Here is a 20,250-nt window from a genome sequence, read left to right as displayed (position 1 = left end):
AAAAATTTCTTGAAAAATCAGTTTTTGCAGTAACCTCTTTTTTTCTTTTGCCAAAAAAAAACTTCAATGAATTGCTTAAAACTACTGTAAAGATAAAAACTACTCATCTGCATAAAAACTATTTATTATAAATATTTTAATAAAATAAGTAGAAAAAATAAGACCTTACATAAAAATTCATAAAAAAATAATTTTTATCCTATTTACAAAAATAATTTTAGGGATTGAATCTTGAATGTCTAGGACACATCTTGCTATATTTTGGATGAAATCGGACCCATAGAGGTGAAGATCTGAAATGAGAAAAAAAGGGTAACTTTTTTTGGCCAAAAAAATGTGTCCAAATTTCATGAATTTTTTTAGGTACCCAAATGAAATCCGAATTGGCTAATTTTTTTATGGAATAAACACATGTTATCCTAGAATAGAAATATGTAAAAAAATCTTCATTATTTTGTAAATTACATTTATATCAGGGGCCATATCTAAAGGTCATTTTTTGAGTACTTAGAAATTTCGTAAAAAAATACCTATATATAATATATAATATGATTTTATGCAGGTAAAAATATACCAAAATATCACAAATTTTATAGGGAACAAGAATATATATAGATATGGCAACTTACGCATCGGATATGTCCACAAAATGGCCGCCAACCACACTGACTCAGACTCCCTGTTCTGCCTCCTGAAATGTAGGAAGGGTATGTCAATTTCAAGGTGTTATTTACTAATCTAATTATTCTTGGATATACATAAAAAATTGTATGGTGGGTTGCTGGATGAATGTCGATTATTTTACGAATATAAAATTAGAATGCTGACCCAAAAAAAAAAAATTTGAAGGGAAATAAAATCGAAAAAAAAAGAAAATTGTAAATCAATAATAATATTTTCGGTAATAAAATTTGATGAGGGTGTTATTTACTAATCTAATTATTCTTGGATATACATAAAAATTGTATGGTGGGTTGCTGGATGAATGTCGATTATTTTACGAATATAAAATTAGAATGCTGACCCCAAAAAAAAAATTTGAAGGGAAATAAAATCGAAAAAAAAGAAAATTGTAAATCAATAATAATATTTTCGGTAATAAAATTTGATGATATTCAATCAAAAAAGAAGTAAACAAAATTTTCATGTTGTAACTTACAAATAACGCAGCGTTACAGTTTGGACAGATGCTACAGTTTGGACAGAGGACACTCTGGTGGTCCAGACAAACAGGACTCTTGCACAGGAGACAGGCAGTGTTTGTCTTGCGGTCGTCCCTAGGCGGGCAGCTGTGACAGCGAATCCTTTTAGGGAGTATTCTGTGGCCAACGGGAATTCGACGTCTTGGTGGGACCTGCTCAGGTATCTTGAAAGTATCCACCATGATTTGACGGAGTCCTTTCGACAAACTGTGTGACGTTAGATACCGATGTATTGCCTGGGGAGCACACAACTCGTAGGCGATATCTCTGAGGAACGTTCGCTTTGGCACTGGCTTGGTGAAAGGCATGGACGTATAGAGAATATAAGAATTGACCATTATTATATTCAATATCCCGTAAAAGAGAGTCTGAGGCCAGCGTCGTGACTTACGAATACAACTAGATGTAGAACACATCTGGTCGAATGTGTCTACACCTCCCTTGGTCGCATTATAAAACATCTGAATGTCGGTCTTCCTTTTTTCGACTTCAGACGGATCATGATGCAGGGAACTCAACATCATCACCTTCTTAGTCCTACTAATTTGCTGACACTGTAGAGTTAGATTGTGTTCGTAATTGAACACTGCCACTGACTCCTTTGGGGGAAGCACCTTCTCCGTAAGTTCCTTAGGAATATAAGGCTTTTGGCGAATGGTGCCACACAAATACGTGTCCTTATCCAAGAGTGACAAAGCAAGCGGTAGCGTCGTGAAAAAGTTATCCGTCGTCACTGTGCGGCCACTTCTCTGAAAAGGTGCCACAAGATCAGACGTAAAAACGTCTCCAAGCGTCGATCCTCTAGGTATCTGGACAGTGTCCTTCCCCAAGTACGCAATCGCATTACACATGTAATGCGTATCGGCATCACACGCCAATACAATCTTGATACCATATCTAGAAGAAGGGAAATGGAATTAGTAACTAATAAAGGTAAAAAGATAAAAAAAAATTTAAAAAAATACACAATATACAATTATATTACTAATCAATATAGTAATAATAATAATGAAATAATAATAATAATAAATATATAAGAAAAACATTTACAAATACGAAAGATAAATTATCAGTTATATAAATGAACAAGTTATACATAGATAGAGATAGAATAGATGATATATTATGATTTAGATATATAAATCATATAGCAAGTTCTTTACTTCACAAAATAGATAGATATATATATATATATATATATATATATATATATATATATATATATATATATATATATATATATATATATATATATATATATATATAAACAATTTTTTATAATTTCAAAACAATAATAACATGTGCAAATATAAAAAACAAAGAATTTTACTTACTTAGCAGGTTTATTGGGTATGTACATCTTGAATGGACAGCGCCCCCGGAAAGGGACAAGCTGTTCATCCACAGTCAGATGTGGTCTTGGGGTGTAATTGTTTCGACAATTGGTCACCACGTGATCGAAGAGTTTTCTAATGGGTGCAAGGCGATCCACTTTCACCCTCTCTTGTCTGGTGGCCGAATCATCGAAGCGAATTACCCTCACCAACAGGGTGAAACGACGCTCATTCATAGTACACCTGTACAAAGGATTTCCCTCTGTGAGGTTCCACATGTCCCACGTCGGTGTATGGTTGTCCGCCCGCACTGCCGTCATTATTAGGATACCAATAAACGCCTTCAGGTCAATGTCCCTGAGGGCAACGTTGCCCTTATGATGATAATGACTCCTCAATAGGGCAAGGCGTTCATTAGAATACAAAACAACCTCGGCTAACATGCGGTCGGTCAAAAAGAGAGAGAAAATGTCGGACACTTTGCTCGTTCCCAACGTGAGAGAAGTGGGACCCCCAGGCTCAATCCTTGGTGTGAACATATGGGGGAGGGTGGCATTTGGGTCTCTATGCCAAACGGTACCGTCGCGACCTTTCACCGATTCAGCATTAATGTGGGTGATTGCCGACCCCCTGGCTGCCTGTAGATCCCCCCTTCTCCTCTTCCTGCTTCTCTCCTCCACTGGCGTGAGCTGAGGTACCGGTACCGTTACTGGGGGCGGACCACGTGAAGTCGATGGCACAGGACTTGTTATCGTGCTGACTGGGACAACATGAGAACCCGAAGCCCCAACCCCCTCTTCCTCCCCCACATCGTCGTCGGCTTCTCCATCACCATTCCCTAAGGCGACAATCTCAGGATTTTGGGTCACCTCCTGTTCCTCCCTGACCTCCTGCTCCAACTCATCGATATTGATGAATTCGTCGTCACTGATGTCATCAACCTCCAAAGCATCATCGACATCACTATCGAACTGCTCTAAGAGCTGATTTATGGCATCCAAGCCCAAAGATTGTCTCCTGCTTGCCATTTTGATATCTGCAAAGAATGAGAAAAAATTAGAAATACGCATTCGATGAAAAATGGATCCCCTACCAATATATCTGAGGCAAAAAACAATGTCATGCATGGGTAGCCAGATCATCTAGAAAAACTTTCCAACACTATAAAAATATAAGTTTTACGACAAAACTGGCCAATTCATTACGGTAACATGACTAAGCAAAAAAATGCAAAACAAATAAAAAAGGGCACTCTATGAAAAATAGCAACGTGCTAATGGTGGTCCCTTCAGAAAACAAAAATCTCAGCCACGTGCTAGGCAAACCATCAAGGCACATTTTCCGACAAATAAACATCTAAATGAATCATTACTCTGAGATAGTTACTTAGTACGTAGTAATTTTGAAAGAAATGGGAAAAAACGAAAAAATAGCAAACACAGGAAAATCGAACACATACCTATATTATTATTAGCCAAGCTTCAAGCCTAGTTGGAAAAGTAAGATGCTCCAAGTAAGGGCTCCAACAGGGAAAAATAGCCTAGTGAGGAAAGGAAATAAGGAAATAAATTAATGATGAGAATAAATTAACAATATATCATTCTAAAAACAGTAACAAATATATACGCCATATCTGGCTGAAAAAAAAGAAAGGTATGGGTAGCCAGATCATCTAGAGACACTTTCCAACACTATAAAAATATAAGTTTTACGACAAAACTTGCCAATTCATTACGGTAACATGACTAAGCAAAAAAATGCAAAACAAATAAAAAAGGGCACTCTATGAAAAATAGCAACGTGCTAATGGTGGTCCCTTCAGAAAACAAAAATCTCAGCCTCGTGCTAGGCAAACCATCAAGGCACATTTTCCGACAAATAAACATCTAAATGAATCATTACTCTGTGATAGTTACTAAGTACGTAGTAATTTTGAAAGAAATGGGAAAAAACGAAAAATGGCAAACACAGGAAAATCGAACACATACCTATATTATTATTAGCCAAGCTTCAAGCCTAGTTGGAAAAGCAAGATGCTCCAAGTAAGGGCTCCAACAGGGAAAAATAGCCTAGTGAGGAAAGGAAATAAGGAAATAAATTAATGATGAGAATAAATTAACAATATATCATTCTAAAAACAGTAACAAATATATACGCCATATCTGGCTAAAAAAAAAAGATAGGCATGGGTAGCCAGATCATCTAGGAACACTTTCCAACACTATAAAAATATAAGTTTTACGACAAAACTTGCCAATTGCTTACGGTAACATGACTAAGCCAAAAAATGCAAAACAAATAAAAAGGGGAACTCGCGAAAAAATGGCCAACATTCTAATATACGGCATCTCAGATAAAAAAAAAAGAAATGCACGTGTTAGCCCAACCATCAAGGCAAACTTTGTAACAAATACACATGAAAAAAAAATCAATACTATATGGCAATTCCGTACGCCGTAATAAATTTTTACAAATATTGAAAAAAACAGAAATTGGCAACCGCAGGAAAACACGCCACACGCCGATAGCATCTACGGCGTACCTGACAATAACAAAGTCACGCATGGGTAGCCAGATCATCTATACACACTTTCCAATGGTATAAAAATGAAAGTTTTTCGATACTATTTGCTAATTTCTCACGGAAAAATGACTTAGCCAAGAAATGAAAAAAACTGAAAAAGGGACACTCTATGAAAAATAGCAACGTGCTAATGGTGATCCCTTCAGAAAACAAAAAATTCAGCCACGTGCTAGGAAAACCATCAAGGCACATTTTCCGACAAATAAACATCTAAATGAATTATTACTCTGTGATAGTTACTTAGTACGTAGTAATTCCGAAAGAAATGGGAAAAAACGAAAAAATAGCAAACACAGGAAAATCGAACACATACTTATATATATACGCCATATCTGGCTAAAAAAGAAGATAGGCATGGGTAGCCAGATCATCTAGAAGCACTTTCCAACACAATAAAAATATAAGTTTTACGACAAAACTTGCCAATTCATTACGGTAACATGACTAAGCAAAAAAATGCAAAACAAATAAAAAAGGGCACTCTATGAAAAATAGCAACGTGCTAATGGTGATCCCTTCAGAAAACAAAAAATTCAGCCACGTGCTAGGAAAACCATCAAGGCACATTTTTCGACAAATAAACATCTAAATGAATCATAACTCTGTGATAGTTACTTAGTACGTAGTAATTCCGAAAGAAATGGGAAAAAACGAAAAAATAGCAAACACAGGACAATCGAACACATACTTATAAATATACGCCATATCTGGCTAAAAAAAAGATAGGCATGGGTAGCCAGATCATCTAGAAACACTTTCCAACACAATAAAAATATAAGTTTTATGACAAAACTTGCCAATTCATTACGGTAACATGACTAAGCAAAAAAATGCAAAGCAAATAAAAAGGGGCACTCGCGAAAAAATGGCCAACATTCTAATATACGGCATCTCAGATAAAAAAAAAGACATGCACGTGTTAGCCCAACCATCAATGCACACTTTCGAACAAATAAACATGAAAAAAATCAATACTATACGGCAATTCCTTACGCTGCAGTAAATTTTTACAAATATTGAAAAAAACAGAAATTGGCAACCTCAGTTAAATACCCCACATACCAATGTGTACGGCGTATCTGACAAAAACAAAGTCACCGATGGGTAGCCAGATCATCTATACACACTTTCCAATGCTATAAAAATAAAAGTTTTGCGATACTATTTGCTAATTTCTCACGGAAAAATGACTTAGCCAAGAAATGAAAAAAACTGAAAAAGGGGCACTCGCGGAAAAATGGCCAACATTCTAATATACGGCATCTCAGATGAAAAAAAACACATGCACGTGTTAGCCCAACCATCAAGGCACACTTTCGAACAAATAAACATGAAAAAAAATCAATACTATACGGCAATTCCTTACGCTGCAGTAAATTTTTACAAATATTGAAAAAAAACAGAAATTGGTAACTGCAGTTAAATGCCCCACATACCAATATCTACGGCGTACCTGACAAAAACAAAGTCACGCATGGGTAGCCAGATCATCTATACACACTTTCCAACACTGAAAAAGCAAAAGTTTTGTGGTAGCTAAATCATCCACCAAGAATTTCCACATCCGATAACCTATACAAGTTGCACCATTCTACGACAATTTCATAATACGTAATAACTTTGATAAATATGCAACTTACCTTAGAAGGGTAAACTCGGACACGAACGACCCCGACGTGTCTCAGAAATCTGGGAAGGAGGAGAGCTAGAGCGAAGCACGTCTGTACACTACCAGAGCGTGTGGGCAAGTGACCGACTGCAGGTCGATCACCCACAAATTCCATCACGGGGGTGAGTCACGTGATAAAAACCTCTTTTGTTTTGACGCTCGGGGTCGCGTACGACCCACCGTACCTATCCAGGGTTAAGGAACACTCTCCTTTATATACAAAACCTCAAGGCAACAGGACTTAACATGTTCACATGAGACAATGTTACAGAGGAAAACCGGACACATGAATTTTCATGTTTGTTTTAGTGCGAGGGAAGAGCGAAGATACAAGCATAATATATACAAAAGGAATTATGTACAATTGTGTGACACACGGTTGGTACAACTGTCAAACCTTTGTCCCCCATTACAAAGGATAGTACTAACCTCTCCCAGGCCATATCCTTGCCTGATTTAATGGAGATTCCACCTGACACCAAGTTATCAGGTGTAACTGTAGTGGGGAAGGTACAAAAACCTGGTAACTCGCAACCTATTAATCGTAAAAGAGAGAGACCTCCTTCTCTCTCACCCCCTTCCATAAGAAATACTAGAATTATGACATCAAATAAATATGATGTTTTGTCTGTTGATGTTGGCGATCAACCAGAAGACAATTTAAATAAATCAGAAATTCAAGTTGAAGTCAACCATCCCCCTCAACAAACATATAAAAAAGATACAAAGAAAAACACCAACGTAAAACCCAACATAACAAGACCATCTCTGAAGAAACCTACAGGTAATAATGTCAGATTAAAAACTGCTAATGGGAAGACCTCATCCAAGATGTCTTCCCGAAATAATCCATAGTTTTCTCCTCAATTTTGCAATGGAACTGTCAGGGTTTAAGGGTGAAATTTGAAGAACTTAAGCTCCTAATTCATGAACATTCCCCCATAATTGTATGTCTACAGGAAAGTATGCTTGATTTTAACACTCTTATTCCTCGAGAGTATGTTAGCTATAGAACACCATATAATCATCAAGCAGGGAGCCATGGTGGAAGTCTCATGTATGTTCGTCGAGATGTTCCCCAAATACCTATGTCTATATTATTATTATTATTACTATCCAAGCTACAACCCCAGTTGGAAAAGCAAGATGCTATAAGCCCAGGGGCTCCAACAGGGAAAAATAGCCCAGTGAGGAAAGGAAATAAGGAAATAAATAAATGAAGAGAACAAATTAACAATAAATCATTCTAAAATAAGAAACAACGTCAAAACAGACATGTCATATAATAAACTATCAACAACATCAAAAACAAATATGTCATAAATAAACTATAAAAAGACTATGTCCGCCTGGTCAACAAAAAAGCATTTGCTCCAACTTTGAACTTTTGAAGTTCTACTGATTCAACCACCCGATTAGGAAGATCATTCCACAACTTGGTCACAGCTGGAATAAAACTTCTAGAGTACTGCGTAGTATTGAGCCTCGTGATGAAGAAGGCCTGGCTATTAGAATTAACTGCCTGCCTAGTATTACGAACAGGATAGAATTGTCCAGGGAGATCTGAATGTAAAGGATGGTCAGAGCTGTGAAAAATCTTATGCAACATACATAATGAACTAATTGAACGACGGTGCCAGAGATTAATATCTAGATCAGGAATAAGAAATTTAATAGACCGTAAGTTTCTGTCCAACAAATTAAGATGAGAATCACCAGCTGAAGACCAGACAGGAGAACAATACTCAAAACAAGGTAGAATGAAAGAATTAAAACACTTCTTCAGAATAGATTGATCACCGAAAATCTTGAAAGACTTTCTCAATAAGCCTATTTTTTGTGAAATTGAAGAAGACACAGACCTTATATGTTTCTCAAAAGTAAATTTACTGTCGAGAATCACACCTAAAATTTTGAAAGAGTCATACATATTTAAAGAAACATTATCAATACTGAGATCCGGATGTTCAGGAACCACCGTCCTTGACCTACTTACAATCATACTTTGAGTTTTGTTAGGATTCAACTTCATACCCCATAATTTGCACCATGCACAACACTGCAGGCAGTGGATGTACAAATTGATATAGGAAGAAAATATACAATATGCTCTCTCTACTTGCCTCCAAATGATAAAATTTTATATGATGATTTAGCAGAGGTCATTCATCAACACCCTCAACCATTTCTCTTACTGGGAGATATGAATGGTAGACATCCTTTATGGGGTGATATTTTAGCAAACACAAGGGGCAATACTATCTCATCAATTGTGGAGAATGAGTATGTGGGACTCCTTAATACAGGAGAGCCCACACACTTCCATGTTCAGACAGGTACCTTGTCATGCATTGACCTTTCAGTTGCAAGCTCTAACTGCCTTCTTGATTTTGATTGGAGGACATTAGATGATTGGCATACTAGTGATCATGCACCAATCATTATAAACACCAATAAGGGGCCGCCTTTGCAAAGATCGCCACGTTGGAATCTAGACAAGGCAGACTGGGTTAAATTTTCTGAGCAAAGTGAAATCGAAGGAAGAGCAGAACATTTTGAAAGTATTGCTGATGCCATAGACCTACTGAATGGAACTCTTCATACAGCAGGAGTCAATTCAATTCCCAAAACAACAGGTTTATTCAAACGACGACCAGTCCCACGGTGGTCTTCAGAACTAACTGCACTCCACAGAGCCACAAGAAGATCTCTTAACACGATTGCGCAGACGCAGAACTGATGAGAATTTAATTATGTACAAGAAATGTAGACCACAGTTCCGTCGTGCCATGAAAGAAGCAAGGCGCCAGTCATGGATGTCTTTTGTTTCCTCCATTAACAGTAGAACACCACCATCTTCTGTGTGGAGGAAAGTAAAAAAGATAGCTGGTAAATTCACCCCCAACCCACCACCAGTATTGAAGGTGAATGGCCAGTATGTAACTGAAGCAAATGAAGTTAGCAATGCCCTGGCTAATCATTTTTCAAATGTATCCAGCAAGTGTGAAGGAGCCCCTGGTCACCAGTATAGGAGCACTGAAGAAAAGAAAATTTTTAATTTTGCAACAAGAAGGGAAGTCGTATAATTCTCCTTTCACTGAAAGAGAATTTGATTCCACACTTGCTCATTGCAATGATACAGCCCCTGGACCCGATGGAATTCCATATGCAATGATTAAACATGTACATTTTAATACAAAACTATTTATTTTAAGCATTATTAATAGAATATGGCATGATCATAGTTACCCATGTGTTTGGGAACTAGCCATTATTTTAGCCTTTATAAAACCCGGTAAAGACAAGTTTTTAGCAGCAAACTATCGTCCTATTGCATTGACATCTTGTTTATGTAAAATCATAGAGAAGATGGTCAATGCAAGGCTGATGTGGTACCTTGAAAAGAAAGGTATTTTATCATCGATTCAATGTGGATTCCGAAAAATGTACTCAACGACTGATGTGTTGATACGACTTGAGTCTTCTATTTGTGAAGCTTTGATTCCAAACAGCACCATGTTACAGTATTTTTTGACCTTGAAAAGGCCTATGATACCACATGGAGATATGGTATACTTAAAACCATTCATGAAATCGGATTGAGAGGAGAGCTTCCACTATTTATTCAGGCATTTCTTTCACGTATAGTTTTTCATGTGAGAGTTGGGGATACTCTATCAGAGAGTAAGTGCCAGGACGAAGGAGTTCCTCAGGGTAGTGTGCTGTGTGTAACCCTTTTTGCACTAGCAATTAATGGGATATCCTCAGCCATTCCCCAGGATGTTCTCTCAACATTATTTGTGGATGATCTCTCAATATCATTTGCTGGCACTAGAATGGCAATGGTTGAGAGAAAAATCCAACTCGCTATTGATAAAATTATCCAGTGGGCTGACATGAATGGATTTAGGTTCTCGACAAGTAAAACTACCATTGTCCATTTTTGTCGTATCCGGGGAGTACATCCAGACCCGGATATATACATTAAAAGGTCAACGGATACCATGTGCAAGAGAAGCTAAATTTTTAAGTTTGATATTTGATTGTAGGCTTACATGGGTTTCTCACTTAAAAGCGTTAAAAGCTAAATATGTTGAAGCTTTGAATATCTTAAAAGTATTGTTCCATACATCATGGGGTCCAGAACGCAATACTATTTTAAAATTATACAAGTCCTTGATTTTTTCCAAAATTAGTTATGGTTGTGAAATATATTCTTCAGCCACCCCAAGCCGGTTAAAAATATTAGACTCGACACATCATGCAGGTATTAGATTGTCTACTGGAGCTTTTAAAACCTCGCCTATCCCAAGTCTCCTTGTTGATGCTGGAGAGTTACCACTAGACCTTTACCGAATGTCTTCCATTATTCGGTATTGGTTTAGATTGCAAAGACTCCCTAACTCTCTAGCCTTTCAGACTGCAAGCCTTGTAAGACACGCATCATACTTTGAGTTGCACCAAAAATCTCCTCAACCTTATGGCTTTCGGGTGAAACGATTATTAAATAGTCTGGATATAATTAGAAATAAGGTACTTCCATTCAAGGTATCATCAATGCCTCCATGAAAGTTACCAGAGATATCTTTTTGTAAATATTTTATTGGAGATAAGAAGAATATGTCAGACCTAGAAGCCAGGTGTCTTTTTAATAAACATGTTAAAGAACATAGAGGATCAACTTTTATCTATACTGATGGCTTCAAATCTGATGCTGGCATTGGATTTGGAGTACATAGTAATGGTTTTAATTGTAGAAGTGCACTTCCTCTGACCGCTTCCATATTTACTGCCGAACTGTATGGCATATTAACCGCTATTGAGAAAATAGCGTTGGAGAAGGAGGGTAATTTTAAAATTTTTAGTGATGCAAGGAGTGTCCTTCAAGCTATAGAAGTTTTTAATTCTAATAACCCTCTAGTTTTAAAGATTTTAGAATGGCTTTTTATTATTGGACGGAGAGGTATAAGAGTTAAATTTTGTTGGGTTCCAGCACATGTAGGTGTGTCTGGGAATGAGAAGGCAGATTCACTTGCTAAGAAGGCTGCATCCGAGTTGCTGCCAAGAAGGTATCCCATTCCCTGTAATGAGTTCTTACCTGACATCAAGAAATTGGTTTGCAATAAATGGCAACAGCAATGGGATAGCCTAGATGGGAATAAAATGCGAGAGGTAACAAATGACATATCTCCTTGGAGGTATAATATGATGCCCCGAAAATGGGAGACGTCTCTTTGTCGTCTCCGTATTGGTCACACTCGGTTGACACACAAGTTTCTGCTGAAGGGCCAACACCAACCGTATTGTGACGACTGTTTAGTACCTCTAACAGTAAGGCATTTGTTGACCGAATGCCCCAATTATAACAACTTAAGGAATAGATATTTGTTTGAGGCTCGAGGTGAGGGTGGCAGGTTCATCCTTGCCAAGACTCTTGGAAATTATGTGTCCTACCATGCAAGTGGCATTTTTAGATTTATTTCAGAAGCAGGTCTTCTGAAAAATATTTAACTTTTATGACATTCAACTTTTATGATTTTAATTGAATACTGTAATTTTTTATTTTATTTTATTTTTTATTTTTGTATACATGAATTAAATGTTACCGGCGTCAATGACCTCAGATGTCAGGATGCCTGAAAACTTTAAATCAATCAATCAATCAATCGGACTCTGTGTCCGTGGAGCAACAGTCTTGGTTCGGTCCTCTGATGTGGGCGTTAGTGAGTGTAATGAAATCAGCACTCGCCGATCAGGGCAACAAACCAACGGCTGCCTCTCCTACGCTGAAGAGAAAGAGAGGAGTGGACTTCGTGGTAACTTCCCCCAGGGTGAAGTTGGTTCCCAAGAGGTCTGTCGCGAAGCCCCCTTCTCCTGCTCGAGCGTTTTCTCCTTCTCCCGTGGACGAGGCTTTTCCGTCCTCGGGTGAGTCCAGTGAAGCGGTAGTCTTCCCCTCGGCACCAAGGGGGGAGTCTTCTCTTCATGGAGGAGAGTCGTCTCGTGCGGAAGGGGCTCTTCGAACATCTTTGTTGAGATCCTGTATCCCTCCCAGGAGGGAATCCAAGGACTCCAAGACTGTCCCGAAATCATCTTCGAGGATTCGCCAGGAACCCGCGGCTCCCCGGGGGAACGTCCACGCTTCACCCCAGGAAGAGATTCCGGGGACAGGAGACTTAGCTGCCAGCCCGCAAGGAGGAGATCAGCAGGAATCCGAACATGCCTTCTGGCAGGTCCTGAGCCTGATAAGGCAACTTAAGGGGCTTATGGACCCCGTGATCGCCCCCCGTGAAGGCAAGGACACTATCTTGGACGAAATGTTTAACGTTCGGAAGGCCCCTAAATCCAGTGCGGCTCTGCCCTGGTCTCGGGGTATGAAGAGTGCCAGAGCCAGAGCCAACGCTCAGCTCGCGATTCTTGCCTCCTCCAGTCGTTCCTCTGCCGGGAACAAGCTCATCCCTCCTCCTCGTCTTCAGCAGAGGAGGTATTTTGAGATCTTGGGTGAGTCCAGTCTCGCTCTTCCTCTCCATCACTCTGTGGAGGAGCTGGCGAAGGGAGTTCCCTTTCAGAAGCTCTCTGCCCGGCAGGTGTCGTTCTCGGCGGCAGAGATCCTTAGCCATGAAAAGGTCGCGAAGTGTGCCATGCAGGCCACTTCTTGGCTGGACTTCTGGCTGGGAACTCTGGGCATCCTATTGCGCTCCAATGACTTGTCTAAGGAGACCAATAGGAAGGCCCTGGAGACCTTCTTACTCTCGGGCACCCGCTCCATCGAGTTTTTGGTGCACCAGGTCACCACCCTGTGGGCCAACTCGGTGTTGAAGCGGCACGATGCAGTGACCGAGAGATTCCATCCGAAGGTCCCCGCCGTGGATGTTTGTAGGCTCAGACATGCTTCCCTTCTTGGGGAGAACCTGTTTGAGCTTCAGGACATGGAGCGAACGGCTGAGAGGTGGAGGAAATCCAGCACGGACTCCCTCCTCCATAGGGCCCTTACAGCTCGGCCATATAAGCCTCCAGCTCCACCGCAACAGCAGCAGCAGCCTCGTAAGGCTCCGAAGCAGGCACCGGCAGTTAAGAAGGTGGTGTCTAAGCCCCAGCCCTTTCCAGCCAAGGTCAAGAGGGGCGGCAAGTCCTCCAGGGGAGGCAAGACTCCTAGGGGTAGCGGCCGCAGCCGCAAGCCCTAGGGATGGCATTCCCCCTGCGTGTCCACCTGTGGGGGGATGCATTCAGCGTTGCGTCCGCAGGTGGCAGCAACACGGGGCCGATGATTGGACGGTCTCAGTGATCAGCCAAGGCATCCCGTTCACAACATCTCAACCTCCCCTGACAGCGAATCCAGTGTCCTTGAGCTCCTATGCCACGGGGTCGGCAAAGGGGCTGGCCCTTCAGGCCGAAGTCGAGACCATGCTCGAGAAGGGTGCTCTCCAAGAGGTCGTCGACGGCTCCCAAGGCTTCCTCAGTCGACTCTTTCTTGTAAGGAAGGCGTCTGGAGGCTGGAGACCTGTCATCGACCTCTCAGCTCTGAATGGGTTTGTAAAGCAAACCCGGTTCAGCATGGAGACAGCAGACACGGTCAGACTTGCGGTGAGACCACAAGACTTCATGTGCACACTGGATCTAAAGGACATGTACTTCCAGATCCCAATCCATCCGTCTTCCAGGAAGTACCTGAGATTCTGCCTTGACGACAAGATCTACCAGTTCAAGGTGCTGTGTTTCGGTCTCTCCACAGCTCCTCAGGTGTTCACCAGAGTGTTCACCCTGATTTCATCTTGGGTGCACAGGAACGGCATTCGTCTCCTTCGTTATCTGGACGATTGGCTGATCCTAGCAGACTCGGAGTCGACCCTTCTTCGGCATTGAGACAGGCTTCTGGATCTTTGCCAGGATCTGGGGATCGTGGTAAACCTCGAGAAGTCCTCTCTGCAGCCGTCCCAACGACTGGTTTATCTAGGCATGCTAATAGACACCAATCTCCACAAAGCCTTTCCATCAGACGACCGGATAGCAAGGCTGAGAAGGGTGGCGGAACCCTTCCTCAGGCGAGAAGAGCTCCCCGCCCAGTCGTGGTTGCATCTCTTAGGTCCCAAACAGCCGCCTCAGGATGAGATCCCTACAGTGCGGCTCAAGTCCCGGTGGAATCAAGGATCCGATTCTCCGGACATTCTGATCCCGATGGGGTCTTTGGAACAGACGGACTTGCGGTGGTGGCTGGTCGACGAGAACCTGTGGAAGGGAGTGAGTCTTCTCGTCCCCCCCCCCCCCCCCCCGGAATTGACTCTGTTTTCGGACGCGTCAAAAGAAGGGTGGGGGGCGCACATTCTGAACCAGAGGGCCTCAGGCCTTTGGTCAGAATCAGAAAAGTGCCTACACATCAACCTGCTAGAATTGAAGGCCGTCTTTCTGGCTCTTCAGCAGTTCCAATGGTCCCTGGCGGGTCACTCCGTGGTGGTGATGAGCGACAACACCACAGTAGTGGCTTATATCAACAAGCAGGGAGGCACTTTTTCGCAGCAGCTATCCCATCTTGCAGTAGAGATTCTGAGGTGGACCGTAATCCACTCGATAACACTATCAGCTCGCTTCATTCCTGGCAAGAGGAATGTGCTCGCCCACAGTCTGAGCAGGGCATAGCAGATAGTGAGTACCGAGTGGTCTTTGGATCCTCAGATAGCCAACAAAGTCCTGACTTTGTGGGGTTCCCCGACTGTGGACTTGTTCGCGACAGCGCTGAACTTCAAGCTGCCCATGTACTGCTCCCCAATCCCGGACCCCAAGGCACTCTGGCAAGATGCTTTCCAGCAACGGTGGGACAACATCGACGTGCACGCCTTCCCACTGTTCTGTCTGATGAGAAAGGTGCTCAAAAGGACCAGACTATCGGTCAACTGTTCGATGACTCTGGTAGCTCCGCTATGGCATCACGAGGAATGGTTCCCGGACCTTCTGCAGCTCCTGACGGAGCTCCCAAGGGAACTTCCTCCACGACACGAGCTTCTCAGAAAACCCCACTCTGGCGTCCCTCACAAGGCCGTGGCCTCGCTTCGGCTTCACGCCTGGAGACTATCCAGCGTCTCCTCACGGAGAGAGGCTTTACGCAACAGGTTGCGGAGAGAATGTCTCGGCACCTGCGAAGGTCCTCTGAGGGAGTCTACCAAGCAAAGTGGAGTGTCTTTTGTGGCTGGTGTCGTGGGAGGGGTATCTCTCCACTCGATGCCATTATTCCGGCAATAGCGGACTTTCTCGTTTATCTGCGGGAAGAAATGCGCCTTTCTGTCTCGGAAGTGAGAGGCTATCGCTCAGCCTTAAGCTTGGCCTTCAGGCTGAAGGGCGTGGATATTTCTTCATCGCTAGAACTTTCTTTACTCATACGTAGCTATGAGCTTACCTGCCCCTAGTCGGAAGTGAGACCTCCTCCTTGGAACGTGGTTCGAGTCCTCAGGGCTAGTAAGAGACCTCCTTTCGAACCATTACGCCAGGCCTCCGATCGCCACCTGTCTTGGAAGACGGCTTTCCTTCTTGCTTTGGCTTCGGCCAAGCGGGTTAGTGAACTTCATGGTCTCTCGTACGACATCGCCCATTCAAGGGGATGGGGGGAGGTAACGTTCAGGTTCATCCCTGAGTTTGTTGCAAAGACTCAGAATCCTGGAGTGCCGGATCCTCGCTCCGACTCTTTCAGGATCGCGAGTCTCCGTTCTGTAACAAGCGACCAAGACCAGCTGCTACTATGTCCAGTGAGGTGTCTGAGGCACTACTTGAAGAGAACGGCTGCAGTCCGTCCTCAAGTGTGAGCTTTGTTTGTGAGCACAGGCAGGACTAAGAGGAGGGTCACCAGGAACACCATCTCAGCTTGGATTTGAAGGGTTATCCACCATGCCTTGAATCCAGACCCTCCCCCGTCACGTCGCCCTAGGGCCCACGATGTTAGGGGTGTTGCTACATCCATTGCCTTCAAGAGAAACTTCTTTGTGACGTAGGTACTTCAAGCTGGGGTCTGGAAGCATCAGACGACCTTCACAGCCCACTACCTGCAAGACGTGACCCACAGGAGCCTCGATACGTTTTCTATCAGCCCTGTGGTGGCTGCACAACAGCTGGTCTAACCTCAGGCTCCTTTTTGGACAAGTAGCAGTAGGTTGAGGGCTTTGTTACCCGGTCTTAGTCTGCGTGAATGAAAGAGTATGTCGGAACCTTACTTCTTTCTTCATTCTCCCCTCTCTTGGGGAAGCAGCATCCTGGTCCTCGCATAGTTGACCTCGACCTCTGCAGGTAACCCATGCTTCTTTGTGCTCCTAGTATTAAGCTTAATACTGTTGCATCCCCTATACCCTGAAGAGGTGGTATTGGGAACGTCCTATCCTAGATTCCTATCTAAAGATCTCAAGGTCAACTTCATAGGACGAGTCACACTTTCCTCCACACACTGCTTATGTAGGCCACTCGTTCCTAGCGATGCTAGGAACTTGTGGTCTGCAGGAGCTCCTTTTCTCTAGTGCTGCTCACTGAGAGATTGAGCTCCCGGGCAAGCCAAAGTCAGTAAGGCTTGGGACTTTCCACCCTTCCTAAGGGGTAAGTCACCCAATGTAAATAGCGTGGTTTGTATTTCGGTTACGGAACAAATGACAAATTCGAAGATAATTAGTATTTTTCCTAACCATAAAATCCTTAGGTATTTACACATATGTGCCCGTCATCCCTGACCCCCAAGTCAAGTCCTACCTCTAAGTGAAGTGAAGCAAGTCACCGGTGTGTGGGGGGAGGGGTAGCAAGCTACCCTTCCCCTAACCCCCGCTAACTAGCGCGGGGGTAATTAACCCTCGTTAAAACTATTGGCTCGTCATTTCAGCTGCGCTAAAAGGTAAACTCAATGTAAATAGCTAAGGTTTGTATGGTTAGGAAAAATACAAATTATCTTTGAATTTGTCATTTTTGAAGGCCTTGCATAGATTACAAATCTTTCAAACATAAATTCTGATCTATAAGTAAATTCTTTCTAAATGAAGGAATCAGAAAAATAGACAACTTTTCTTACTGTCCCTTACCAAGAAATTGTTAACAATTCCTATAAGATTTATATTAATTCCTATCGGTAGTAAATTATTGTTTTCTTTCTTTTTTTTTACATGATTGATCACGTTTTTTTTTTTCTATACAAACAGATATTCACCTAATATTATACGTCAGTAGTGAACTCAACATATTATATTCTGGTAGCTTGAGCTGAACAACTCAGAATCAGTGAAATGACTCAACTATTTCCTTTTGAACATATCCTGAAGACTTCATACATGTTTACTTAATGAAGCCCTCATTTTTTTAACCTTACTGTATGTTTACTCGGCATCATTTTGTGCCCTTTGAATAGAGAACTATCTTCCTTAATTAATTTAAACGAGCGCTTCCTCTATAAGAATTTTTCGTTTGAGGTACTCCACTGTTACATTTCTAAAGGAGGCAGAAATTCTGGCTAAATGGAACATCCTTCAGCGCAGATGATATTTATCGTTTCATGACCTTCACCTTTTATTCTGTTTGCTCAGTGTTTATCCCAAAACAATTTTTATGGATACTCTCACTTCAATATTTTCTGATGAATCTGATCTAAGCTGCCTGATTTTTAATACACTCTTGGCCTTTATGTATTATTCTTTTCGTAGCTAGTAACACTGTTCTGTATTCTCTTGTTTTGCTAAAAAAATAAGACTACAGTGGTTTGGTCTTGTTATGCGAAGAGATGAGGGCCATATTTGTAAGGGTTATGAACATGGAGGTTAATGAAAGAGGAGTTACCAAATGATGTGCAGGAGATGGGTATGAGTTAGCAAGATACATGAGATAGATGAAAATAGAGAGAGCTGATAGTAAGTAGCTACAATACATAAAAGATCTTTTCTCAATGAAACTTCTATTTTGAGGGATATTGTAAACTCCTTTTTCACGAAGGCTTCAAAACTCAACCCTTAACCGAGGGATATTTTCAACTCTACCTTTCTCTTTTTATAATTATTGTTATTACTTGCTAAGCTACAACCGTACTTGGAAAAGCTGGATGCTATAAGCCCAGGGGCCCCAACAGGGCAAATAGCCCTGTGAGGAAAGGAAACAAGGAAAAAGTATATATTTTAAGAACAGTAACAATATTGAAATAGATATTTCCTATGTAAACGATAAAAGCTTTAACAAATTAAGAGGAAGAGAAATTAGATAGAATAGTGTGCCCGAGTGTACTCTCAAGCAAGAGAAGGTTTGAACTTGACCTTTCTTCAAGAGATGTTATAAACTCTGAGATCACATTTCTTAAAAGGCTGATAGGAAACAAAGGCCCCATATAGTAAATGGTTAAAGAAAAATAAAAATAAAATGACCCAATAGAAGTACAGGACATCGTTCGGGTATCATATTTACCAGGGTATAAAGTATTATAGTTCTATATACTTTGACATTTATATCACCTGTTGTCTTCTCAGCCTTCGCTGCCTCCTCACTCTCCTTTTCTCCCTTTCAGCTACTATAATACATAGGCAGCTATGGTTGTTGATGGTACATGTGCGTTATCTCTCTCTCTCTCTCTCTCTCTCTCTCTCTCTCTCTCTCTCTCTCTCTCTGCTTGTGTGAAGTTGCATTAATGTATGCAATTTATATGACATCCGTCTATTTGCCTTTGCTTCACTCCGGAATAAAAATTATCTTATTGCTCCTCTTTTTTGACAAGCATTATCCAAATCCTTTTTGTGTTCCTGGATTTATTCCTGAACAGTATTTTATTGTTGCCTTGACACTATTCAAATCCTCTCTGATTTCCTGAATTTCATTCTGTCCAGTTTCGTTGGCTGCTTTGGCGCTATCCAAATCATCTTTGAGTTCCTGAATTTCCTCCTGAGTAGTTTTGTTTGCTGCTTTTGCAATATCAAAATCCTTTTTAAATGACAGGATTTTATCCTAGACAGTTTGATTGATGATTGGATGCTATCCAAATCCCATTTCTTTCTGAATAGTTTTGTTTACAGTTTAGTGTCATTCCAATCCTCTTTGAATTCCTGTATCTTATACGGGGCAGTTCGATTATTTTCTGGTACTACCCAAATCCTCTCTGTGTTCCTGGATTTCAGCCTGGGCAGCTTCATTTGCTGTTTTGGGGCTATCAAAATCCTTTTTGAATTTTTTTAGTTTCATCCTAGGCAGTTTTTTACTACTTTAGCGTTATCCTAGATTTCTTCCTGGGAGCTTTTGTTTGCTTCTTCGACGCTATCCAAAACCTTTTGAGATCTTGGATTTTATCCAAGGCCGTTCATTCGTTTCTTTGGATTTATTCCTGTGTAGTTTCACTTGCTTCTTCGTTATTATGCAAATCCTTTTTGGGTTCCTGGATTTTTTCATTTACTGCTTAAGCGTTATCCAAATTCTCTTTGTGTTCTTAGATTTAATCCAGGACAGTTTCGTTTGAGTGTCTTAATGATAACAAAT

The sequence above is a fragment of the Palaemon carinicauda genome, chromosome 6, assembly GCF_036898095.1.
Source record: "Palaemon carinicauda isolate YSFRI2023 chromosome 6, ASM3689809v2, whole genome shotgun sequence".
Taxonomy (NCBI): Eukaryota; Metazoa; Arthropoda; class Malacostraca; order Decapoda; family Palaemonidae; genus Palaemon; species Palaemon carinicauda.
The sequence above is the reverse complement of the archived record's forward strand: the minus strand, read 5'-3'. Positions refer to the sequence as shown.